The sequence below is a fragment of the Paroedura picta genome, chromosome 7, assembly GCF_049243985.1.
Source record: "Paroedura picta isolate Pp20150507F chromosome 7, Ppicta_v3.0, whole genome shotgun sequence".
Taxonomy (NCBI): Eukaryota; Metazoa; Chordata; class Lepidosauria; order Squamata; family Gekkonidae; genus Paroedura; species Paroedura picta.
Genome location: NC_135375.1, coordinates 98,712,198 through 98,737,927, shown reverse-complemented (window position 1 = coordinate 98,737,927; position 25,730 = coordinate 98,712,198). Strand labels below are relative to the sequence as shown.

Here is a 25,730-nt window from a genome sequence, read left to right as displayed (position 1 = left end):
TCACAACAGACACCCTGTGAGGGAGGTGAGGCTGAAAGAGCCCTGGTGTTACTGCTCGGTAAGAACAGTTTTATCAGTTCTGTGGTGAGCCCAAGGTCACCCAGCTGGTTGCATATGGGGGAGTGCAGAATCGAACCCTGCTCACCAGATTAGAAGTCCACACTCCTAACCACTACACCAAGCCAGGTCCCATTTGCAAAGTCTATGCATGGGCAGATTCATTCCACAGTCATCACACCTGTTTCTCAAATCAGAATCAGTTTCTGAAATTTCAGTACCTTCAGGTTTCAGGCTGTCATATTTTCAACTTGGGGTGAAGCTAGAGATGCCAGTCTCCAGGTGGGACCTGGGGATCTCCTGGAATTACAGCTCATCTCCAGGCAAGAGATCAGTTCCCCTGGAGGAAATGGCTGCTCAGGAAGTGGGCTGTATACCCTACTGAAGTTCCTCCCCTCACTGAAGCCCCACCCTTTGCAAGCTCCACCCCCAAAGTCTCCCAGTTTTCCCCAACCTGGAGCTGGCAACCCTAGATATGGAGGACCTTTCCTTGAGACCTTGCAGAGCTGTTGCCAGTCTGAATATACAGTATTGACCTTGATTCAGTATAAGGCAGCCTCATGTGCCCATGGGCCCCTATGGTGTTGTGGCTAAGGACAGCGGACTCTAACCTAGTAAGTGTGATTCCCCACTCTTTCATATGCAGGGATTGTTATGAAATCTAACACTTTGGGCTAGTCACAGTCCTGTTAGAGCAATTCTCTTAGAGCTCTCTTAGCCTCACATTCCTCACAGGGTGTCTGTTGTGGGGAGAGGAAGGGAAGGCGATCGTAAGCCACTTTGAGATTCCTTTGGGTAGTGAAAAGCAAGGTATAAAAACCAACTCTTCTTCTAGACTGCCCCTAGAGGAATCCGCCTTAATTTTTCCATTTTTCTCACAATTCTAACCGTAAAGCCTTGTATCAGATATCACCTTCCTGAGAATTGTCTTTATCCTTGACAGCCTAAGAACTACCGCCTTCACTCTCAGGGATTGTTATGAAATCTAACAGCATTGTATTACTGGGGAAAACAGAGTCCAAAACCCTGTAATTAAGTAATTTGATCCTTCTGCTCTTTATGCTGGGAGCTAGTATTATGTGGGGGTTAGAGCATCTCTGGTTAGCTGCCAAGTTCACGGGGTGACTTCGGAGCTATCGCGGTCTCTCTCTGAGGTCAGCCTACCTCACAGGGTCACTGTAAAGATACGGTGGAGGAGGGGACAGGTTTATACGCCGCCCCCGGAGGAAGGGCGGGATTTTAAAAAAATGTATCCGATAAAAGACGGATCTCTGTTCCATCAGTCGCGCGCCACACTATCCTAATGCTGGCTTACTTGATCCTGAGTCATGGCGAATGCAATGGGATTGACTCATAATAGATGAGTGTGAACATGAATGTACCCACCAGACCTGTCAGGTTTCACAGACGAGACTCCACTGCCCATAATCCCACTCTTGGTCACATGTCTTGTCAAGACCTGGGCTCCAGCTCCTTCACAGGGGACGTTCGGCGAAGAATAGAATGGGGTGAGTCGTTTTCCTTCGGCTCTCCCCCATCACTGGAGCTGTTGTCATGGATACTGCAAAAGGCCCGGCCTGCTTTTCTAAACTTGCCCCCATGTTGCTTTTACGGGACGCAGCCTCCTCCCATCCTTCTGGAACTAGTTCCTGAGGGGTTTTTTAGTTGAGATGGGAGAGGCTTTGAGACCACCTGCAGCTCTCGGACTGTCTTTGTAAGGGGGAGAAAGGGCAGAGTTCAGGAGAGGGTGTCCTTTACTTGCCATTTTAGTTAACCCCTGACATCTCAGATGTAGGGAACATGTGTGTGCGGGATCTTCGATGCCTCTCTTTCAATGGAGGCACAGATTGCAGGGGTAGCACATCAGGTATTTTTCCGCCTTCGCCAGGTGAATCTACTAGTGCCCTATCTAACCCTGGAAAACCTAGCCACAGTGATCCATGCAATGGTCACCTGTAGGTTAGATTGCTGTAAGTTGCTCTACGTGGGTCTGCCCTTAACTCCCTTAACCTGGAAACTACAGTGGGTACAAAATGCAGCACCACAGGTCCTTCCTAGGACACCATGGAGGGCCCATATTCACCCTATCTTCCAGCAGCTGCATTGGTTGCTAATGGAATTCCAGAGCAAGTTTCTGGTCTTGATTCTAACCTCCAAGGTGGTGTGGGACCCGTTTATTTGAAGGACTGACTTTCCCAATATGCCCTTTCAAATACCAGCATGATGGTGTTCCCTGGCCCAAAAGAAGTTAATCTGGCATTGACCAGAGAGGGGCCTTCTTGGACCTGGCTCCAATCTGGTGGAATCAGTTGCCAGCCAAGATCCGGGCTCGGGCCCTGACGGAACCACTTAACTTCCGCAAGGCCTGTAAAACAGCACTCTTCCACCAGGCTTATGGTTTAGGCCAGAACATGTCAATAAAATCATTCTTCCCTCTCCAGAACATCCCACTGTATGAATACATGGAAAAGAAGTGGTAAAAGAGAGCATGGGGTATTTATTGTTTATTGCTTTTATTGTACTTTAAACTGACTTTAGTATGTTGTAAAACACCCTGATTCTGTTCGCAGAGAGGGACGGTCTATAAATTTAATAATAAGAATTAGAGGAGGGGTGAGGAAACACCTTTCTCTGTCTGAGACCTGCTCCCAGTCAGAATATGCAACGCATGACTAGATGGACCGATGGTTTGGTCCCCTGCAGTGAGGGTTGCCAACGTCCCTCCAGGGTCTGGAGTTCTCTTGGAATTACTACTAATGATCTCCAGAGTCATGAGGCTAGTCCTCCTGGAGGAAACTGCAGCTTCAGATAGAGTGAGCTCTGCCATTACAGTCCCTCTGAGCTGGTCCCTCTGAGCTCCTTCCTGCCTCCAAATTTGGCCCTCCCCAAACCCCACCTACAGATCTCTAGGAATTTCCCAGTTTGAAGCTGGGAACCCCACCCGTCACACCAGTGACCTACTTGTTGTTAGCTGTGGCCACACCGTGTCAGGATGTTAGCAGGTTTTTCTCCCTCCCAGCCTTGTCTCCTAATGCTGTGCTTTGTTAGGAAAGTTGGAGGAAATGCTGAAGCAATTCAGTTGTATCAGGGTGGTGGAATCTTGGCGATCTAAAAACAGGGCAGGGTTACTGCACACTTTGGAGATTCTGTGGGGATGCAGACATGCATATTAAGGCGAAGAAGAGTTGTTTTTTATACCCCACTTTTCACTGCCCAAAGGAGTCTCAATGCAGCTTACAATCGCCTTCCCTCTCCCCACCCTGTGAGGTAGGTGAAGTTGAGAGAGCCCTAAGAGAACTGTTCTGTGAGAACAGCTCTGACAGGACCATGACGAGCCCAAGGTCACCCAGATAGCTGCATGTGGAGGAGCCAGGAATCAAACCCGGCTTGTCAGAAGGAGAGAGGAGACTGGGCTTATGGTGACCCTAGAGCTTATAGTTAAAGTGTCAGGCGAGGATCTGGGAAACTGAGGTTCGAATCCCCCCTCTGCCATGAAAGTTTGCTTGCTAACTGTGTCTTCAGCCTAACCTAACTCACAGGGTTGTTGTGAGTATAAAACAGAGGAGAGAGGAGAACAATGTAAGCTGCTTTGGGTTCCCACTGGGGAGAAACGTGGGCTACAAATAAATTAAATGAATGAATGAGTATCCCAGAATTAGGGGAAGTACACCTCTGATTCTATTTAATTCTATCCCATTACTTTTTACATCTTAGAATCATAGAATCATAGAGTTGGAAGGGGCCATACAGGCCATCTTAAAGCAGGCTTTCTCAACTAGGGTTTCGTGATGGCTCTGGAAGGGTTTCCAGAATGCATTAATTTTTTTTTTACATATTTTAAATTAATTTTTTACATATTAAATTAATTATTATTTTACATATTTTCAAAACTTGTTAAACGTTTATCGGGTTATATGACCATATATGGGCATGTTGAGCTTCCCCCCCTTCCCAAATGGCCAGTGATGGGCCTGGAGGGGGTAGGAAGGGGAGGGGCCCCAGATGGGCGTGTCCACAGTTATGTTTCCCAACCATATTCTGCATGATTGTGCCACTTCTAGGGTTCCTTGAAGCCTGAAGAATGTTCTAGGGGTTTCTCAACAGTAAAACAGTTGTGAAAGGTTGGCTTATAGTATCCTAGTCTGTGTATGAAAACAGGATCAGGGGTACCCTCCATAAGGTGTAAGCTCCCTGATTCTGTTTTCCCCTAACACTCCCGTATTCCTACTTTCCAGTGCTCACCTCTTCACACTGAACTGCCCAGTTCAGTTCCTTCTCATCTAATCCTGAATAAGATTAGCCCTCTTCAGGGAGAGAGAGCCAGCTTGATGGACTAGAATCTGGTGGACCAGAATCTGGGAGACCCAGGTTCATATCCCCACTGTGCCATAAAGTTCACTGGTTAATTGTGGGTCAGTCATTCTCTTACAATTTAACCTACCTCGCCAGTTTTGTTGGGGTAAAATGGAGGAGGAGAGACCAATATATATGCTGCCCTGCTCTCCTAGGAGAAAAAGTGGGGTAAAAATATACTCAGTAAATAATATAGTGCTAGGCTGCTGAGGTTTTGGGACTAGATGAGCTCTAGATTTCCCTGGTCAGTGCTGTGTGGAAAATTTCTAGTGGTGTGTCCCACCTCCCCCGATTATATCTTATAGCCCTCCACTTTGCTCATAACAGATGCTCTAACTGCATTCTTTTGGATTATGGAGGTTGTTTAACTGAAGAAAAAAAAACCTGTTCAGGTCTGCTTTGACTGACCTGAGGTACCATCTAGAGGATATAGATCGAAATTAGGAACAAAGCTAAAAAATGTAATCAGGTAGGGGTGCTGTTCGTGCTGAAGAGAGTCAGTAAGAATAAACATGGCTCTGGTTGCATAGCATTACCAACCTCCAGGTGGGGCCTGGAGCTCTCCCACTTTTTCCACTGATCTCCAGGTTACAGAGATCAGTTCCCTGGAGAAAAGGGCTGCCTCGGATGGTGAACTCTGTGGCATTGTACCATGCTGAAGTCCCTCCTTGCCCAAAACCCCACCCTCTCCACAGGCTCCACCCCCAAATTTTCCAGGTGCTTCCCAACCCGGAGCTGTCACCCCCTCTGGTTGCGTGATACGGTCAAAACATAAAATGTTGGTACCGAGGCATGCGTGTAATTTTGCTCGGATGTGACCCTGCTGGTTCTCAGTTCACCTTTCTCTGTTGTTCCTTCCGTACATTGTTGTAAACAAAGCAGGTTGAAAGAGGTGAAAAATAAGCCTCGGTCCCACACTGCTGCGAGTGTGTGGGTAATAAAAAGGGAGTGTCCCCATTTGCGGTGAGTGATACATGCCTGTCCTGAAACTAGGTGTGAGATTAATCATCACCCGCAAGTGCAGCCACCAAAGTGCAACCACAAAACCAGTCGAGCGGCGCATTTTTATTGAGTTCGTTGCAATACCAAAGCCCAGCTGTGCTTAACTGTGTGGCACAGGGAGCAGGCAAAGGTGGGAATGCATTGTGCTATTCAGAAGGGGCTGGAGCCTGTCTGTGGCACAGATTTAGACCTGGACTCTTGCTTTCGTTTCCCACGTCTCTGCTTTGTTCCTCACGACTAGAGGAAATTCAGCACCAAGACTCGGAGGGCTCCCTTCGGGTTGTTCTTTAAGGCTTCAGTGTACGCTAGAGTGGAACTCTGTTTGCGCCGGGTTGTTCCTGATGGCAGCAACCATGCTTAGAGGAGAACCAAGTTCACTTAGCTTTGGCTGGAGTTCAGGCATACAGGCAGGCAGCCAGAACCTGGGGAGGACAGAATTCTGAGCCCGACAGAATGTTTTTGTGAGATGAATAGAACATTCAGCTGTAAAACCACTTTAATGGACAGGGCATCTCAGAATGAAGAAAAGAGAAAGAGTCCAGTAGCACCTTGAAGACTAACGACATTTGTGGCAGGGGGATGAGCATTCGTGAGTCACTGTGCACTTCTTCAGCAGTGACTCACAAAAGCTCGTCCCCTGTCACAAATGCTGTTAGTCTTCAAGTAGCTAATGAGAAGAAGAAGAGGAAGATGAGCTGGTTTTTTTATACCCCCTTTCATTACCTGAAAGAGTCCCAAAGCAGCTTACAAGCACTTTTCCCTTCCTTTCCCCACAACAGACACCCTGTGATGTAGATGGGCCTGAGAAGGTTCTAAGAGAACTGTTCTGCAAGAACAGCTCTAAAAAGTAATGTGATTAGCCCAAGATCACCCAGCTAGCTGCAAGTAAAAGAGTGGGGACTCAAACCCAGTTCTCCAGATTAGAGTCCGTTGCTCTCTGACCACTACACCATGCTGTCTGTCTGTACTCTTGGTTTTTTCTCCTGCTCACATGGGTCCCCCTCTATCTCCAGGGGTGTGTGCGTCTCAGAGCATTTCCCCTTATAAATCAGACTATCCAATAACAGAGTTATCTCATAGGCTTCTGTGCTAAATGCCCTTCCCTCTTCAAAGGAAGGAGAGAGCAGGGATTTTTATTTTTGAGAGAACTGCAGTGAGCAAATAGCGCTGTGTAGAAGTCACATTCAGAACAATTAAGTCTTTAGGGCACAGACTTTCACAATGGCTTCTCACCTTGATAAATATACCTAGGAACATAATCTAAATATTTAGGATGCAAGCCGGCAACTTGAGAAGTAGGAAATGAACTGTCGGTCGTTAGAATTTCCTTGGCAGCCTTTAATATTCCCCTTCTTTTCGAACGCATAGATCTATTAAGACTTTGCATGGAAATTAAAACCAGAGCGTCTTTCTAAGCAGATAGAATTCTAGGTCTGAGATCTCGTAGCTGAGGTCTTATAGATTCATGCATTGGGTTGCTTTGTTTCAACTTGGTTTATTTGGATAGAATGGTTCACCTCTAGGAGATGCTCAGGACAATCCTAAACCAAGTTACACCCAAGTAAGTCCACTGAAGTCCACTGGCTTAGGGTACTCTGCTTAGTACTGCACTGTCAATGCGGTGTGGGTGGCTAGCCCACCGTATCTGGACCCCAGAGATCTGAGTTTTGATCTCCAAGCCACCTGAAGAGAAGCTGATATCTCCCAGCCTAACTTATCTCACAGGGTTGTTGTAGAGAGAAAATAACTCTCCGCGCTAAGTGCTCATTGGGAGACCACAGCCAACTAACATGCCTCCTTGATGTGTGAATGCAGATGTATGGCTCCTTCAGTACAGTGGCCATCTTAGCCACAAGGAATTTGGGATAGCTGCCCCTGGCCCTCCATGAAGAGGCAGGCTGGGATGTCCCACTACCCTTTAGCTAGCTGCCCTAGCTGCCCCAGCTGCTGACTGAAGCTCAGGCAAGGGGCAGGGCTGTGTGTTGGTGGTACCAGAGAGTGGCAGGTCTGTTAGGTTTGCTCCCAGCTGACCTTCTGGCTGCTGATCCCCTGATCTGCCTGCTGGCATCTCACGCAGCATTGGGAGTGGGGGAATCAGCTGCAGGGCCCACAACTGCCTACAACTGGGCCAGCCTAGTGTGGTGGCTAAGAGTGGTGGTTCACCTCTAATCTGGTGAATCGGGTTTGATTCCACACTCTCCCACATGCATCCAGCTGGGTGACCTTGGGCCAACCACAGTTGTCTCAGAGCTCTCTCAGCCCCACCTCCCTCACAGAATGTCTGTTGTGGGCAGAGGAGGGCTAGGCCATTGCAAGCTGCTTTGAGACTCCTTTAGATAGTATGTTATGACTTGCTGGTCTTCAACTGTATAATAAAATTGGACTTAGGGCTAGTAAAACGTGGGGTACAAAAAGCCAGTTCTTCATCTCCTCCCTTTCTTCCTCCTCCCTCTGCCTGAGTGATTCTGAGGCCCCATTGTTGTTTTGACTGGCCCTCCTGAAAAAACTCTATGACTACTCCTGTTCATCTGTCACTGCCAATGGATGTGGAAGCCATATGCTTCTTTATGTCATGTTGTCACACGGATGTTCAGAGCGCCACATCAACATTGTCAGCCATTTAGGACTTTCTTAGCTTGGAAGGCCATGGTTAGTATTTGGATGTGAGGCCCCCAAGGACATTTGGGAATGTTGTGCAGAGGGAGGCCATGGCAAACCCAAACTGCTCATCTCTTAAGACTCCCATGGTTCTGGGGTCGCCATGGGTTCCTAGTGACTGATGGCGCCTGGTTAGTTAAATTATGCTATATTTGTTTTGCCAGAAGAATAGGTTCTGGATGAAGTGGATAGAGTCCATGTGGTCAGACGAATCCTTGTGGTTCAGGTTGACCAATGCCCAGCGTAGGAAGGACTCATGAGCACATGGCTACTTACTTAAATCTATCTTAGATTTGGTGTGCGTAAGACTTTCCCCTAACCTGACCTCAAGGGCCCAGTCAAGCCCAATCTTGTTATTTGGAAGCTAAGCAGAGTTGATTGAAGTGGAGATCATCAAGGAAGTCCAGGGTTGATATGCTGAGGCAGACAAAATCACCCCTCAATGTGTCTGAGAGCCAGCTTGGTGTAGTGGTTAGGAGTGCGGACTTCTAATTTGGCGATTGAGGTTCAATTCTGCACTCCCCCACATGCAGCCAGCTGGGTGACCTTGGTCTCACCACAGCACTGATAAAGCTGTTCTGACCGAACAGTGATATCAGGGCTCTCTCAGCCTCACCTCCCTCACAGGGTGTCTGTTGTGGGGAGAGGAAAGGGAAGGCGATTGTAAGCCACTTTGTGACTTCTTCGGGTAGAGAAAAGCGGCATATAAGAACCAATTCTTCTTCTTGGGTTCAAAACCCTATGGAGTCACCATAAGTTGGTTGCGACTTGATGGTTCTTCCTGCCACCCAATCCGTTATTGAGGAGCAAACTAGCGGGTGGTGAAGAGTTTTGTTTCTACATCATCCCGCCATGCGATCAAGTTGGACTTCTCCATGCTACATTGAGGGTAATGGGTTGATCAAGTTTTGCATGCAGAAGATCCCAGGTTCAGTCCTCAGTATCTCCAGTAGAAAAAGATCAGGTAGCAAATGATACAAAAGACTTGACCCTGGACCAATGTACTCACTCAGCTAGAAGACAGCTTCATGTGTTAATACACTGCATGTTCCCCAAGCTGCAAGACACTATTCTGGACTGGGTGTGAAGAACACATGTAATCAGAGCCTTCATTGTAGTAGGCAGGGTTTGAAGAGGGGAGTGACGTCAGCCGAGTACAATGCCATAGAGCAGGGGTAGCCAAACTGCGGCCCTCCAGATGTCCATGGACTACAATTCCCATGAGCCCCTGCCAGCATTTGCCCCTGCCATAGAGTCTACCTTCCAGAGCTGTCCAGGGGAACTGATCTTGTTCATCCAGGGATGAACTGAAATAGCAGATGTTCCAGGTGCCGCCTAGGTTGCCAGTTCAGAGTTGGGATATTCCTGGAGACTTTGGGGGTGGAGCTGGGAGTGGGCGGGATTTGGGGCAGGACCTCAGTAGAGTGTAACGCTATGGCAGGGGTGGCCAAACAGTGGGTCTCCAAATGTCCACAGACTACAGTTGGTAGGGGCTCATGGCATTTGTAGTCCATGGACAATTGGAGACCCACCATATGGCCACCTCTGTGCAATGGAGTCCACCCTCTGGAACAGTCATTTTCTCCAGGAGAACTGATCCCTATTGCTTGGAAATGAGCTATCTTTCCAGGGGATCCCCTGGCCCCACCTGGGGACTAGCATCCCTAGGTAGGTTGGCCTTCCTAACCACACCTGAGGTGCACATTTCTGGTACAGGTGGTCAAAGAGGTGGGCAGCACAGGGGGGACTTTATTTATTTTCAGTTTTATTTATTTAGTGCAGCCACAAGGCCCGCCTTTCTCCCAGCTCGGCCACTGGGACTCTTCCTCAACCACCTGTGGTGTGGAGGGGCGAGCGAGCCATGATCCAGGCCCGCCCAGGCGGCCACTCGTCGTCATAGGAACGGGAGGTAGGGGCGTGTGTCCGTGTGCGCGCCCCTCCGCCCGCGTGCCCCTCTGCTCCCCTCACACGGGCACCACCCGCAGCGGCGGGCCCATCCAGGCTCCGCCCCTTTCCCCCCTCCCCTCGGAGAGAAGCCGCGCCGGGAAGGACGGGGAGGTGGAAAGGTGGGAGGGAGGCGAGGCGGCGCGCGCGCTCGCTCGCTCGCCCGCGCGGCGCCCCAAGCGCGCATGCTCCCCTTCCGCGGCGCCCCCGCTCGGGCGCTTTCGGCTCCGCTCGGCTATTTCCGCCTCTTTGTTGTACTAACTCCCGACCGGAATAATTTCCTCCCCCCGCTCTCACCTTCTCCTGGCTCCCCTCGGTATTCCCCAAAAAAGCCCCGGCGGCCCGGCCGAGCTCCCCCAGCGGCCCCCGCGAGTGCCTGAGGGGAGCGGCCCCCCTCCCCCCCCCCCACCCACCCGCGTGGCCGGCGCCGTCCTCGTTGCTGCTGCTGCTGCTGCTTCCTCCTCCTCCTCCTCTTCCTCCTCCCCCCAGCCAGGTCAGTGTCTTCTCTCGCCTTCTCTCCCCCCACCCCTCTGCAGAGGCCCTGCGGGGCTGCCCCCTCCGGCCTCCGGGCCACGGGGTTGGCATGGGGGGGGGGTTGCTGGGGAGAAGCCCCCTCGCCATGCCCGGGGTGGGGGCGCGGGCGGTGGGGGGCGCCTCCTGTTTGCTTTCCGGGGAGGGGCAGGTGGGGGCCGGGAGAGGTGCTCTGCGGTCAGAGGCGCCCCCTTTGCGCGCATGGCGGGGGCTGCTTTTGGTGGGGGGGGCGTTTAACCTTCTGGCAGGGGGTGGCGGCGGCTGTGGGGAGGGGGGCGCGGGTGCGTTTCTCTGCAACTTTCTGCGGCTGTTGCTGCCCATGCCCTCCAGGGAAGGGGTGTTGGTCTTCCCTGCTTCAGAGTTGAGAGACTTTTGCTCCGTGCCTCCCCCCCAGTGTCGAGGGCTTCCCCTCCCAAATTGGAGCTGACACTTATTTTAGGGAGTTCTTCCTCCTCCTCCGGGAATCTCGAGTTAAGACTTGTTCTCGCCGGCCTGTTTGGGAGACTTCTCTCTCGTTCTTCCCCCCCCCCCCCCCGCCCCCAGAGAGCCCTCCCCTCAAAATATGCCCTGTTCTTATTTGGGTGCCCCCTGGATTGGTCTTCCTCTCTTCCCAACCTCTTGCCCCATGGAGCCTTCTCCCTCAGTTTGGAGTCAATTCTTATTTTTCTATGTTAGTGACTTCTTTCTCTTCCTAATCCTGAGGCAATCCTCTCTTTCGGTGTGTCGCCAATCCCTTTAAAAACAATTATATATTTATATATAAAATATATGTGCCTGCTCTGGGTGACTTCTTTTACTTGTCTCCCTTCTCCACCTTCCAAGTAGGAAGAGATTGGAATTGTTCAGAAATCAAGTAGACTTAAAATGGATACCCTGCTTTACATTAAAAGCTACTTAAAAAAAAAAGTGTTCTTCTCGTACTTCTCACCCCCTCCCCACCCGCCCCCAAATTCTGCGAAGGAGTAGTCTCGCTCACATGGTGACTAAGGGCTTGTTCATATCATTGCCTTGCTTGCAGGGCAATGCTTGCTGCTTGTGTGCTTTTCATTTGCAAGCTTGTCATGCCAGGAGTAGATGTATATTTTCAGAAAAAGAAGTGGTGTTTGGTTGAGGGTCTGCTGAGGCACAACGTCTTAAGTTGATTTGCAGAAGTTTTGTTTCGGTAGCAGCAGCAGCCACCACCAACCTGCTAGTTTGCTACCCTTTGAAAGTGTTCATGGCCTCAGGTGTCTGTAAGGAAATAATCAGTTTTGCATTCTGTAGTCCAGGGATTGTTATTGGGGAGATTCTTTCTTCAGCTCCTTAGCCTAACTTTTGTATTCCAAAGTGGGCATTTTGGAATGAGATCTCTTTGATTGTGGTGGTGAGAGAAATGGTTATGGGAGCAGGTGACTGAGTTTGAGGAGGAAGTGTACTTCCTACGTATGGTCCAAAGTTAGCTTGCTTCTGAGGGTGTCTTCAACATTTTTGTCTTTCTGTGATGGGAGCAGTGCAAAAATGAGCATGTTTTTGTGTGAAGGTGACTTGATTTATTTGAGATGTGCATATTGTGGATTTTGAGATCTTTGCTGCTTATCTTGGTATGCCATTGCTGAAAAAACACACTTTTGTGGCTTCAAGTGCAGTTAGTTCAGGGTACAAGAAGTGCTTTCATGTTGCCTTTTAAGTTTTGTGTTGCTGTGGTAATAGTAGCAGTTACTATCTAGTTACAAATATGCTGTAGAATTCTTCACATGCTCCCAGTAATTGGTTCTAACTCTTCCTGCAAACACAAAATCCCCTCTCCCTTTTGATATTTTTATATATTAGCAATATATGCTTTGGTGTGATTGAGTTATTTCTAACCACAAAGCTACGGAAGGTGCATAAACTTCATGATATGGGGGCTTGCCCTTGAATGACTCCATATTTTCAATTCTCTGTGTTATGTGTATGTAATCTGATTATTTCGTTGCTTTGTATGCTAATACATTGAAACTGTAAGACAGGCTTTGCTTTTTCCCCTGATTCCCAAGCTTTATTTTGGTTCTAACCTGTGGCGACCTGTTGGAAAGAGTTGTTTGCAGTGCACATGAACTTACTACCGGGAGAGGAGTTCTTGACTAAGGTTTGCACAAACTGTATCTGCTTAAAAGTTCTCTTTAAAAAATATACACAGTGACTTTATACGGAAGGTAGTATGTGTTGATTTTTTTTAGCATGGCTGTTTTTCTAAAGTGAGAGGTTGTTGCCCCTTTTTCCATGTGTACCGTGCAGAAACTCTCTTGCATCTTGTGCAGTGCCCTTAAGTGTAATTTTCCATCATGTGTGAAATGTAAAAAACAGAGGTTTTTTGCAGTGACACTAAATTTTTCCCAACAAATATGCTCTAGTTAATGTCTATGTGGTATACCAACAAACTACGTGCGTGTAGTTTTTGTTCTAGGAGATTGCCTGTGATGCCCTTGTCTGACCAGAGTTTCTCCAAAGTGGTTCTCAACCTTCACAGTGGTTCTCAACCTTCTTAATGCCACAACCCTTTAATATAGTTCCTTATGTTGTGGTGACCCTCAACCATAAAATGATGCCAGTGTTCTTTCACAGAAATTAAACCGAAACTGACCGATGGCATGAAGATCCATTGTTCAGGATTGTATATAAATTGTTTTTTTCCCTGGGGTTTCTCAGTTCAGTTCTGCCTCTTGTCCCACCATGCCGATCTCGCTCTTTTCCGCTGCTCCAGACAAACGAATGCTCTATATCTACCCTGCAAGGCTGTTCTGTGGATGGTGTCTCCCCGTCCAAACTGTTTGCTCTGCCACGACCTCTGTGAAAGAGTCGTTCAACCCCCAAAGGGGTCCCGACCCCCAGGTTGAGAACTACTGCCCTATCAGTTTAGTGGGGAGCAAGGTGGGAAGACGGAATAAAATATATATTTTAATAAGTAACTTGAAGTAAACAAATTGAGTTGTTCGGGCTAAAAGTTAATTCAGCTTATCTTGATCAATTCCTAACACTAACTTCAAGTTAAAATAAAATCTCATAGTACCATTTGTGTGCCTACAGACGCACATACTGTTCTACAGAAGGCAGAAGTGGGAACTTCTAATTGGTTTTGCTGTATATTAGACATAGGGGGGAGGAGAATCCTACCCCTGCATTGTGGGCGGCTCATATACATTTTCAGGCAGAAAGGAAAAAGAAATTCCTTTCTCAAACTAGCATAATTAAATTGTAAGTTTAAAGCATGGCCATATAGCACTTAGAGAAAAATGGCGTGCAATCAATTGTCATGCTGTCTTTCAGTATGGCTTGGAGCCCTCCACTTGGGTCCCCTCAGTTCTCTCAGCCTATAGTTTATTAATTATATTTATATACTACCCTCCCTTTCAGCTCAGGGCGGTTGACAGTATAACTCACTCAGTCCAGTACAATGAACATTCAATAAACTTATTTAAAAGTGGAACTTGGATCAAACAGTGTGATCTAATAACAGTACTCAATAACAATATACCACAGTTTTGGTCTGTCTGTACTGTGGTCCGGTTTTCTGTCAGTGCAGATTATGGGGCTTCTGGTTGGTGGTTACTGGCTTGTTCGCGTATCTTGATGAAATGCCAGGTGGAAGAGCTCCTTTCTGCAGGCCCCGTGGAATTGTGTTAGCTCAAGCAGGGCCCTGATGTCCTCTGGGAGCTTGTTCCACCAGGTGAGGGCCAAGGCTGAGAAAGCCCTGGCTCTGGTCGTTGGCAGAGTAACTTCCCTAGGTCCAGGGATTGTCAGTTTGTAGGTGCTGGAGGAGCTTAAAGTTCTTTTGGGGGCGTAGGTGGAGAGGTGGTTTCTCAGGCACTCAGATGATGCTGGGACTGGTGGGAAAAGTGATAGAGGCCAATACCATTCCACTGCCATCCTTGCCAGTTTGGTGTAGTGGTTAGGAATGCGGACTTCTAATCTGGCGAGCCATATTCGATTCTGCACTCCCCCACATGCAGCCAGCTGGGTGACCTTGGGCTGGCCACAGCACTTGAGAAAACTGTTCTGACCAAGCAGTGATATCAGGGCTCTCTCTGCCTCACCTCTCTCACAAGGTGTCTGTTATGGGGAGAGGAAAGGGAAGGCGACTGTAAGCCACTTTGAGACTCGTTCAGGTAGAGAAAAGCGGCATATAAGAACCAACTCTTCTCCTTCTCCTTCTTCTAGATGAGGGGAGTGGGACAGGTCTTTCTTGTAATGCAGCCTCTTGGCCGAACTCCCATTACAGCCAGTCACTATCATATTTCAGTAACTTGGGTTTATTCCAGTACAGCTAGCTCTGCTTTGGCCAAAAAAGCAGCCAGGGTGGCATCCCAACAAACTCTATGTTCTGTCCTCGGAACAACCCCCCCCCTTTCAATTTTCCTTTGCTGCCCGCCTTTCATTTCCAAAAGACATCTGTTTGAAAACGCGATGTGGTTATCTGTGTGCATTTATATCTCGCCTTTCTTCCCACGGGGACCCAAAACAGCTTACATCAGGGGTAGTCAAACTGCGGCCCTCCAGATGTCCATGGACTACAATTCCCAGGAGCCCCTGCCAGCGAACACTGGCAGGGGCTCCTGGGAATTGTAGTCCATGGACATCTGGAGGGCCGCAGTTTGACTACCCCTGGCTTACATCATTCTCCTTTCCTCCTCTTTTATATCCTCACTAGTAAAAAAGCCCATTGTATCCTAAAGACAATGGGCGCTAGCAGGGGGGGGATCAAGGGACTGGTGAGGGCTGTGTGAGGAAAGGTGGCTTACCGTCAAGAGGTGACAGGGACAGCGGGCGGCTCCAGCGCGGCGTCTTCTTGGCGGCGGCCATCTTCTTTTCGCGGCGGTGCGTCCTTTGGCGGCAGGGACTCCCTGCCCGGCTGCTTTTTCGCACTGGTGTGTCCTTCGGCAGTGGGGACTCCCTGCCCGGCGGCTCTTTCGCGGCGGTGCGTCCTTTAGCGGCGGGGACTCCCTGGCCGGCTGCTTTTTCGCGCTGGTGTGTCCTTCGGCGGTGGGGACTCCCTGCCCGGCGGCTCTTTCGCGGCGGTGCGTCCTTTGGCGGCGGGGACTCCCTGCCCGGCTGCTTTTTCGCGCTGGTGTGTCCTTCGGCAGTGGGGACTCACTGCCCGGCGGCTCTTTCCCGGCGGTGTGACCTTTGGCAGCGGGGACTCCCTGGCTGGCGGTTTTTTTGTGCTGATGTGTCCTTCGGCGGCGGGGACTCCCTGCCCGGCGGCTCTTTCACGGCGGTGCGTCCTTCGGCGGCGGACACTCCCTGGCCGACGGCTTTTTTGCGCCGGTGTGTCCTTCGGTGGCGGTGACTCCCTGGCCGGCGGCTTGACGCGGCGAGAGGCGCTTCGCGCCTCACGCCGCGTCAAACTGCCGGGCAGGGAGTCCCAGGCGGCGGCCTGACGCGGCGCCTCTGAGCAGAGGCAGGCGGCTGCAGCGCGGCGTCTTCTTGGCGGCGGCCATCTTCTTTTCGCCGCGGTATGTCCTTCGGCGGCGGGGACTCCCTGCCCGGCGGCTTGACGCGGCGAGAGGCGCAAAGCGCCTCTCACCGCGTCAAGCCGCCGGGCAGGGAGCCCCCGGCAGCCGCGCTCCGCACGACTGCCGGGGGCTCCCTCAGGCGGTGGCCTGACGCGGCGAGAGGCGCTTTGCGCCTCTTGCCGCGTCAGGCCGGGAGCAACTGCGAGCCACGCTGTGCGCGGCTCGCAGTTGCTGGGGCTGGGAATCAGAGGGACCAATCGGCAGGCGCTTCGCACCTGCCGATTGGTCCCTCCGATTGTCTGTCATGAGGAAGGGACTAATCCGGACCCTTCCTCATCCCGGACACATCCCGCCCCAGAACCCCTTACTGCTTTATTTAGTCCGTGGCGCCCGCGGCGCCACAGGCGGTGTACAGATTACAACATTGTGACATAGGTTAGGCTGAGAGTGCTGGATCGGCCCAAGGGCAGCTAACAATCTTCCGATTTTGAGGTGTGGGCTGTAGTGGCTGCTGGCTATTTCTCTTGGATCACGGACACCTTGGGCCAGCTCTGTGTGTCTCACTTAGTTCTGAAACAAAATCAGAGTCCAGTGGCACCTTTAAGACCAACAAAGATTTATTCAAGGCATGAGCTTTCAAGCGCAAGCAGTCTTCCTCAGACTCCTTCTCAGACTTTTGAGTGCAAGTACTCTTCCTCAGGCTGGTGTAGGGGGACTTTGAACCCCATCTAACCACCTTGCCAGAGTATTCTCAGTCTGAGGAAGAATGCTTTCACTCGAAAGCTCATGCCTTGAATAAATCTTTGTTGGTCTTAAAGTTGCCACTGGACTCTGATTTTGCTTTCTTGGGCTGCTTCAGACCAACACAGCTACCCACTTGAATCATTTTTGGTTCTGCTTTCCTTTCAAGAACCTCTGGGCAATGCCTGTGGTTCTCATTCTGCTTATTATTCTCCCCGTCACCCCAGAAAAGAGCAAGGTTCCAGTATACTGAAAAGACTATCCCATTTTGGGGCAGGGTATGAGCTCTCGGGGGTCACTGCTTGCTTCTTCAAATGGATCTTGATCCATCCCAGTAACCCAGTGAGATGGTTTCTGGCTCAGGGTCCCCCAGCAAACATGGTGGCAGGGTTTGGCTTTCTCAACCAGGCTTTTGTGAAACCCTGGGGTTTCTTGGCAGCCTTGGAAGGGTTTCCCAAGTGGGTAAGGTTAATTTTTTAAAATATATATATTAAATTTGTTTAACATTTATTGGGTGGTATGTCAACCCCCCAGTGACTAATGGTGGGCCTGGAGGGGGTGGGAAGGGGAGGAGCCCCAGGTGGGCGTGTCCACAGCTGTGCTTCCCAACCATGTTCTGCAGGATTGTTCCCCTTCTGGGGTTTCTCAAAGCCTGCAGAATGTTTCAGGGATTTCTCAATGATGATAAACGTTGAGAAGGGCTGTTGTAGGGGGACCTGAACCCCATCTAACCACCATACCAGAGTCTTCTCAGGTTGCCCAGGGAAATAGTGAGTTAGGGAGGGAGGGGATCAGAAAAGTATTTAAGCTGCACCATAAATATTTCTGTTGTGATCAAGGAAAGAAATAGGCTGAGAAAGAATGGCTGGCCCGTGACAGAGTTTCATGGCAGAGCTGAGCTTTGAACTCCTGCTTCTGGAGCTCTAGTCTGATTCCCTTGTTTGTGAAGTAGGACAATATTTCTAATCTTAAAAGGAAAACAGGCAAGTCTCGGTTAGAAAGGAGACTATAAATGCAGCAAGTTAAAAAAGAAAAGCCAACACTTTGGTTTGAATAGGACTTTTGTAGCATGCCTGGTGTCTCTCTCTGGTCTCTGTCTTTTAACTTTCAGGAAATAAGAACCTTTTTTTGTGTCTGTGTGTCTTTATCCCTAAAACTCAAGTTGGGTAATTCAGGTATTGCAGCAATTGGAGGTGTGGGAACGTGTCACTGGTTCCTAGGTGCTCACAATACATTTGATGTGGAATGGAGGGCCAAATCTTTTGCTAATGCCTAGGATGAGCTGGCCAAATTGTGGCTCCCTAGATGTCCATGGACAACAACTCCCATGCGCTGGCAAAGGCTCATGGGAATTCTGGTTCACGGACATCTGGAGTGCCACCGTTTGGCTGCCCCTGGCCTAGGGAAATCTGCTCCCAACTTAGGAGCCTCATCCAGAGGTACTCAGGAAGCGTCTCTCTATTTGGAGAACTAGTGCTGTGACTCTCCCCCCACCTCACCTTGCCCTCTGTTGACCACTGAAGATCAGGCTTTAGGCATGGGCGTGATTGCTGCTGCCTTTGGCAGTCTCTCCAAAAGAATTTTGTGTGTTAGGGGCTGATATTGAATTGTCCAACCCTCCCCTTTGCTGCTCTTCTGTTACTGTCTGTCCCTGTTTTGCAACGAATGAGAGCCGATCTGACTACTCAGTCTCAGTTTGTATAAAATGTAGAATTCTAGAACTCCCTGCCTGTAGAAAGCTAGCTTGTGGGAAAGAATGATAATTCTGAACTCTCCTTCTAAATATTCTGTGTAGAATGCCCCCCCAAACGACAGTGGGTGAGCTTTCCAATGGATGATCCCCTTTTTTGTAGCCTGAAGTGGCCCAGTCCATGAAAAGCCTAATCTCTTGATTTCTGAGTTCATAAACTGTCTCTAATTCGAGTCCAACTAGCTGCTCCCATCAGCTGTGTCCTTTTCTGAAGTGAAGGGAATTTCCCTCTCTCTAGTGTTTTTATTCTTCAGAAAGACAAGAGGGCAAATTAGGGCATCGTTGTTTCCTGTCTTAAACCGGTCCCTAGACTGCGTTAACCTTTTTTGCTGTCCTTAGTGCTGTCATAATGCTTTTTTTATTTGACGCAAACTGAGCACCTTTCTCTCAAATGTTTGGCTGAGCTGCTGAGAAGGAGTACCTCTTCTTTTTGTCCCCTCTGATGTCACTTTTGTGAGCGACTGCTGGTTTCTGCATATGAAGTGAAGGCCAGTTGTCCAACAGCAGCTTTTAAAGACCATCTTGGTGTAGTGGCTAGGAGTGCGGACTTCTAATCTGATTAGCTGGGTTTGATTCCCCGCTGCCCCACATGCAACCAGCTGGGTGATCTTGATAAAGCTGTTCTGACTGAGCAGTGATATCAGGGCGCTCTCAGCCTCCCCTCCCTCACAGGGTGCCTGTTGTGGGGAGAGGAAAGGGAAGGGAAGCTGTTTTGAGACTCCTTCGGGTAGAGTAAAGTGGCGCGTAGAAGATCCAGCTCTTCTAAAGAATTTTGGGTGGGCTGAGGGTGATCACGTTTTCTTTGCCTTCCTGCATAAAGCAAGGGTAGGCTGCCTTGGTATGTATGTCTAGTTGTGGCAAACCAAAATGAGCTCCTGAGATGCCAACGTGCAGCTGGGGTCAGTGGCGTGGGAGAGGGTGATGGACAGGGATTTTGCCCGTCGTTGTGTCCTGCCCTGCTCTGGGGGAAGCATCATAGTTTGGGGCAGAGCATCTGCTTGGCATGCAGAAAGTTTTTGGTTCAATCCTTCCCTTCTCCAGTTGAAGGATAAGGTAGAAGGTAATGTGAAGGGTAGTCTATCTGTGACTCTAGGAAGCTGCTGCTGGTCTGAGCAGACAATACTGACCTTTTCGGCCCAATGGTTGGATTTAATTTCAATTGGATTTCAATTGGATTTAGATTCATGGGCTAGTTGGATTATAAGTGAGCCCTTGATATTCTGGCATCTCCCCTGGGTCCCGGCTCACTCCAGTGGGTTTGATGGTGATATTAGCCATTCAGTCGCGTCTGACTTTTGGCGATCCTATGGCTCAACTGTCGCCATGTTTCTTTTGATCTTGTACCACTTCTTTTAGTTGAATAATACTCTGGCCAGTGTCCATTTTGATCATCTCTGACCACTGTGTTATTTGTTGGCCTGGTTTCCTTTCACCACTGACCAGTCCTAGCGGAATTGCCATCTTCATTGAGTTGGATCGCACGATATGGCCAAAGTAAGTGAGCTGCAGTTTCGTGACTTTGCCTTCCAGTGATATATCAGTCTTTATTGCATCTTTTCTAAGTAGGCGTTGTATTTCCTTGGCACTCTGAACCCCCCAAGTTGCCTACCTCTGGTGTAAAGCCTTCCGAATCACATGGGAATACTTATTTAAATTGGTCATGTCCTATTCCTCGTGAGATTGCTTTAAAGAGAGTGCTTGACCACATCCAATCGATTTCCCTGGATTTAACAGTGTTCAGTCTAAAGGAAGCTTTGTTTGTTTGCTATCTGTTGCTGAAGATGTGAATGGGTTATCTTGTCATTCAGGGAAGTGTAACAACTATTTCCCCCCTACGTGTATTCATGCATGAATGGCCACCTTCTATGTTATTCCTGCACGGAAGTAACTTCCCAACACGAAAGAGCGTGAGACCGGCATGTTTGCAGTCACAGGTGCATGAGTGTATTACCCTCCACAGAGGTTGTGGTGTTACTTGTTAGTGCTGAACCTGTGCTTAAGACGCCATAAAGGGCTGAACAAGGTGAACAAACTATCTGGAAAAATCAGAAGTACTGTGAAGCTGTGGGAGGAACTGATATGGGAACTGGTGTTCGCTCAGTTGTGCATGGGGTCTTAAAGACCATGTTTGCCACATAGGGGTGCTCTTTTGCCCCTTGAGAACCAGATGATGAAGGCAGCGAGGACTGCGTTTTAGCAGCTTTTATTTGATTTATGTATGTATTATATTTATATACCGCCCTCCCTTTCAGCTCAGGGTGATTTACGTTATAACTCTTCTATGCGGTAAAGTACAAAGGACATTTAATATGAAACTTATTTAACAGTGAACTTGTATCAAACAGTGTAATATAATAACAGTAATTAATAACAGCAACAACCAACAGTGTGGTGTAACAACAACAGTTTGGTCAAGTCTGCACTGTGGTCCGGTTTTCAGTCAGTGCAGATTATGGGGCTTCTGGTTGGTGGTAGTGGCTTGTTCACTCCTCTTGGTCAAATGGTTGGTGGAAGAGCTCCTATTTGCAGGCCCTGCAAAATTGTTTTAAGTCTGGCAGGGCCCTGATGTCCTCTGGAAGCTCGTTCAACCAGGTGGGGGCAAGAATGAGAAAGCCCTGGCTCTGGTAGTTGACAGACGAGCTTCCCTGAGGCCAGGAATTGTCAGTTTATTGGTGTTAGAGGAGTGTAAAGCTCTTTGGGGGGCATAGGTGGAGAGGCGGTTTCTCAGATACTTAGGGCCCAGACCCTGTATGGAGAAGGTAATTAACAGAACCTTAAGTCTGATCCGGTAGTCAACTTGCAGCCAGTGCAGCTGTTGGAGTGCAGGCTGGATATGGGCCCTCCAAGGTGTCCCCATAAGGCCGCTGGCTGCTGCATTCTGGGTCAGGGATAAGGGTAGGTCTGTGTAGAGTGAGTTGCAGAAATCCAGCCTAGATATAACCATTGCCTGGATCACTGTGGCTAGGTGTTCTGGGGCCTGGTAGGGCGTGAGTAACTTGGCGTAGGTGGAAGAATACCAACTGGGCGACCATTGTGATCTGTTCCTCCATGGAGAGGGAGGAGTCAAAGATCACACCCAGGTTCGTGGCCGAGCATGCTACCAACAGTTGCACCCCGTCCAGTTTGGGGTGAGTCAGGAGTCCATCATGAGGAAGAGCTGGGTGTCATCGACATATTGATGACATCCCAGTCCGAACCTCCTTATTAGCTGGGCTAGAGGGCGCATAAAGATATTAAATAGGACTGGGGAGAGAACTGCTCCTTGTGGCACTCCATAGTGGAGTTGCCAGCAATGGAATTGGTTCTCTCCTATTACTATCCTCTGTCTATGATCCCGGAGGAAGGAGATGAGCCATTTAAGGGCTGTCTCTCAGATCTGGCATTGGCGAGGTGGTGATCTACTGTGTCAAACACTGCTGTGAGATCAGTTATAGTGATTCATGGAAAAAACTTGGAAACTTCAGCTGATACAAAAGTCAGTATTTAAGGTGTTGACAGGAAGGTGTAAGAATTGGCATGCAGCTCCACTCTTAAAGTTGCTTCTCATTTGTCTCTGGCTCCAGTTGATAGTATTTTCGACCCTTTAAGCCCTTTCTAGCTTGGGACCACCTACATCCATACATACCATGCTGGTTCCTGTGCACAATGTGTTTGGGGTGGGGGGGAGGCTGTCTTATTTTGGAATCCTGCCTTTTTGTAGGTTGGTTGATTTCTGTGGCTGCCAGACTATGGAATTGTCTGTCTGTATCTTTACGGGCCTTTAAAAAAAATATGTGAAAGCCCATCTGTGTTTCAGAAGGTCTTTGGTAACATTTTGTTGTGTTCTCTGCCTGGTATTTTCAATTGACTGTTTCTTTTGTCACAATCTTAATATTGTCCCTATTTGTTGTCCAAGTGAGTTTTGTTCGGTGGGTTTTGGTTAGAATTAGAGAGTTGGAAGGGATCTCCTAGGTTACCTAGTCCAACCCCTTGCACTATGCAGGACACTTACAAGCTCATTCACTGTAACCTGCCACTCCTTTGAACCTTTGTACAATCAGCCTGTCAGTCAGATGGCTATCCAGCCTCTGTTTAAAAATTTCCAAAGATTGAGAACCTCCCACCTCCCGAGGAAGCCTATTCTACTGAGAAACCACTCTAACTGTCAGGAACTTCATTCGGATGTTTAGACGGAATTTCTTTTGCATTAATTTCATCCCATTGGTTCTGGTCCATCCCTCTGGGGCAAAAGAGAACAGCTCTACTCCATCCTCTATATCAGTGGTCCTCAACCCCCAGTCCGGGAACCACTACCGGTTCATGGATCAGTCAGTACCGGGCTGCGGCTCCTCGTCCTCCTCCCTGGCTGCTGCATCGGGGGCTGCCCTGCCATTCTGCTGCCGGCTCACCTTTGGTGCTCTCCAGCGACCGCCATGGCTGGGGCTTCTCCGCAGCTGCTGCTGGCACCGCCCCCCAGTGGGCGGCGGGAAATCAGGGGTGCTGGCAGGAAAGCAAGTGGAGCAGAGGCTCAGGTGGCGGCAGCGATGTCCCTCGGCAAAAGACTACCCCCCCCCCCGGCCTCAGTAAAATTGTCAAGCGTTGACTGGTCCCTGGTGATAAAAAGGTTGGGGACCACTCCTGTACATGTCAGCCATTTAAATACTTGAAGATGGTTATCAGATCCCCTCTCAGTTGTCTCCTCTCAAGGCTAAACAGACCAAGCTCCCCCAACTTTTCCTCATATGTCTTGGTCTCCAAACCATCATTATTGCCCTTATATGGTTGTAGGCTGCTTTATGTATTTGTGGAAAAGCAGGATATAAGTTCTCAAATAGTAACAGGAACTTTATGGTTTTCCTTGTAGAATTTTGTCGTTTATAGGGTCTTGAGTGCTTCAGTGCTGGCTTGTCCCCCTTTAACACCAAATTACAAGATGACGCCACGCCTATGTGTACTGAAGTACATATGCACACCTCTACCCTGCATACCTTGGAATGTTTTTTGTTTCCAGTGTTTCTTGTTGGGGAACACACTGGAATGTCAGCCTTTATTTGCATTATCCAGGTTTGTGGATTATCTTGTTTTTTTGCAAGGAATGCAGCAAACTCTAGCAGCCTGTCCCATTTAGAGCACCATTTCCATAGGCTGGTTACCTGTGGATTTGTCAGAGTAAAAGATTAATAAATTCAATGATGCCATCTTTTTGTTTTAAATCCTATTTAATTTATTTAAAAATATTTTTTTAATATAATGTACAATGATGTTGTATAGAAAGGAGAGAATAGCAACTGTATCACCTGTAAGGCTGTCAACCTCCAGGTGGGACCTGGAGATCTCTCGCTATTATGGTTGATGTCCAGACAACTAAGGTCAGTTCCCCTGGAAAAAATGACTGCTTTGGAGGGCGAACTCTTTGGCAGGCTTTCTCAACCAGGGTTTTTTGAAACTGGGGTTCTTGACAACCCTGGGGTCCTTGAGAACCCTAGAAGGGTTTTGTGAATGGCCGGGGGTTAATTTTTATATACTTTTCAAATTTGTTAAAAAGGTATCAGGCAATATGGCCATGTTGACCTACTCCCCCTTCCAAAATGGCCAATGATAAGCCTGGAGGGGTGGGAAGGGAAGAGCCCCCAGGTGGGCGTGTACATAGGTATGTTTTCCATATTCTGTATGACGGCACCCCTTCTGGGGTTTCTCGAAGCCTGAAGAATGTTTCAGGGGTTTCTGAATGGTAAAAAAAGTTGAGTAAGGCTGGTCTATGGCATTATACCCAACGAGATTCCTACTCTGCCCTCCTCAGGATCCACGTCCCCTCCCAAATCTCCAGGTATTTCTCAGCCCATAGCTGATAACCCTAAATGCCTGTCCCAAAATGTAAACAAGGGGTACCTGTAAGGTGCCTTGTTCAGCTTTTCTCCCCGGGAACTGAAACCACTGCTAATGTTAAAACGCCCCAGAAGTATCTGCTCCTGCACTATGTTAGAGGCAACAGCCTTCATGCGAAACAACATTCAACACCGCTGTTTTTAAGAGCCACCAGGCAGTTAAAATGTATGCCGAAGCTTGGCCTTCCAGGTTTGGCAAACTCTTGCCATTGTTTCTATTTTATTGGTGTTCGAGCGGGGTGGTGGTGGGGAAATTTGGAGCCGCTTATACCGATGTGTGTGCTTGAGCCAACAATGGGAGCTGCAAGGAGGAGGACTCTGAAAGCAAGAACTGTTGCCAAGGCTATTCATATGAAGCATTAATCGTAGGCAGACCTAACCTCTGCACGTGAAGTTGGCCTACACTGCCTGTTCCCAGTGCTGTCAGTAAGCACGAGAGAGTCACGTGATGCTGCCTTCATGGCTATATTCCAAGCCTCTGCTTTATAGCACAGTGCTGGAGGCGATTGACTGACATTTAGTCTTCCTTAATCATCTTTCTTCTACTCCTGAAAGCAGATGCCTTCCCGTACGCGATGGACAAAAAGCATGGCCTCCTCGAAGGCCGGCCTCCGGTGTCATCCCAGCATTCTGCTTCTAGGTCAGGGGGTTGTCGTCTCTGGAGTTTAGGAAAGCCACATCAAAACAGTGCTACTAGGTGGCGTTCCATTGGGCAAACCACGTCCTGAGATAAAATATTCGAAAGAGGGACCTTTTTCTTGCAGCGCTATTGATACTTCTAGTGCCCATAGTTCAGCCTTCCAAAGAGTCACTTGCTTGGGGTCAGTAACATTCCTTCCGGGTGACTAGTTTTGTCAGATCTGCTGCTGCTCGAGTCAACCTGTGATGCGCATGGATACCTCCTGTCAGGTAAGCTGCTAAAACCAAGCAGATTATCCTGCTTACCTGCAAGTCCGCAGTTAATAGTAGTGATACATATTGCAGATCTAGAGCGCACACGAGTGGCTGCACACTGCTTCTTCATCCTTAGCGACATGCCGAAGCGCCCCGTCATTAAATGCTCATGCTGCCGAGACGAGACTTTGGAATCGATCGATGTACATGCTTTGTAAAACGGATGCGGGTCTTAGTTGGGCCCATTTGGGGTTGGGTACTTTGAGAGCCAGTGTGGTGTAGTGGTTAAAGAGCAGCGGACTGTAATCTGGGGAACTGAATTTGATGCGGTGGCTGCAGCAGCCAAGCGCATCTGTGAGGCAAGGGGCGAGTGCTTGCTGAGGGAGGGCGGGAGCCGCAGGGGCAGGGCCAATCAGGGTGCGGCTAGCTTTGCGCCTGCACCCTGATTGGCCCTATTCCAACTCA

The 25,730-nt window shown here is 49.0% G+C and overlaps 1 protein-coding gene across 2 annotated transcripts in view; it reads left to right on the top strand.

Moving 5' to 3' along the window:
- The window catches only part of PCGF3 (polycomb group ring finger 3), a 133,068-nt gene that overhangs the window by 29,604 nt on the left and 77,734 nt on the right, over positions 1–25,730 (top strand). Inside the window, exon 1 of one of the 2 annotated variants that reach the window (XM_077345593.1) lies at positions 10,177–10,507. The exons of the other annotated variant lie outside the window; for it this stretch is intronic. The gene's annotated coding sequence lies outside the window, so the exon portion shown is untranslated. Of the gene's footprint in view, positions 1–10,176; positions 10,508–25,730 lie in introns of those variants that run through there. 2 annotated transcript variants of the gene reach the window in all.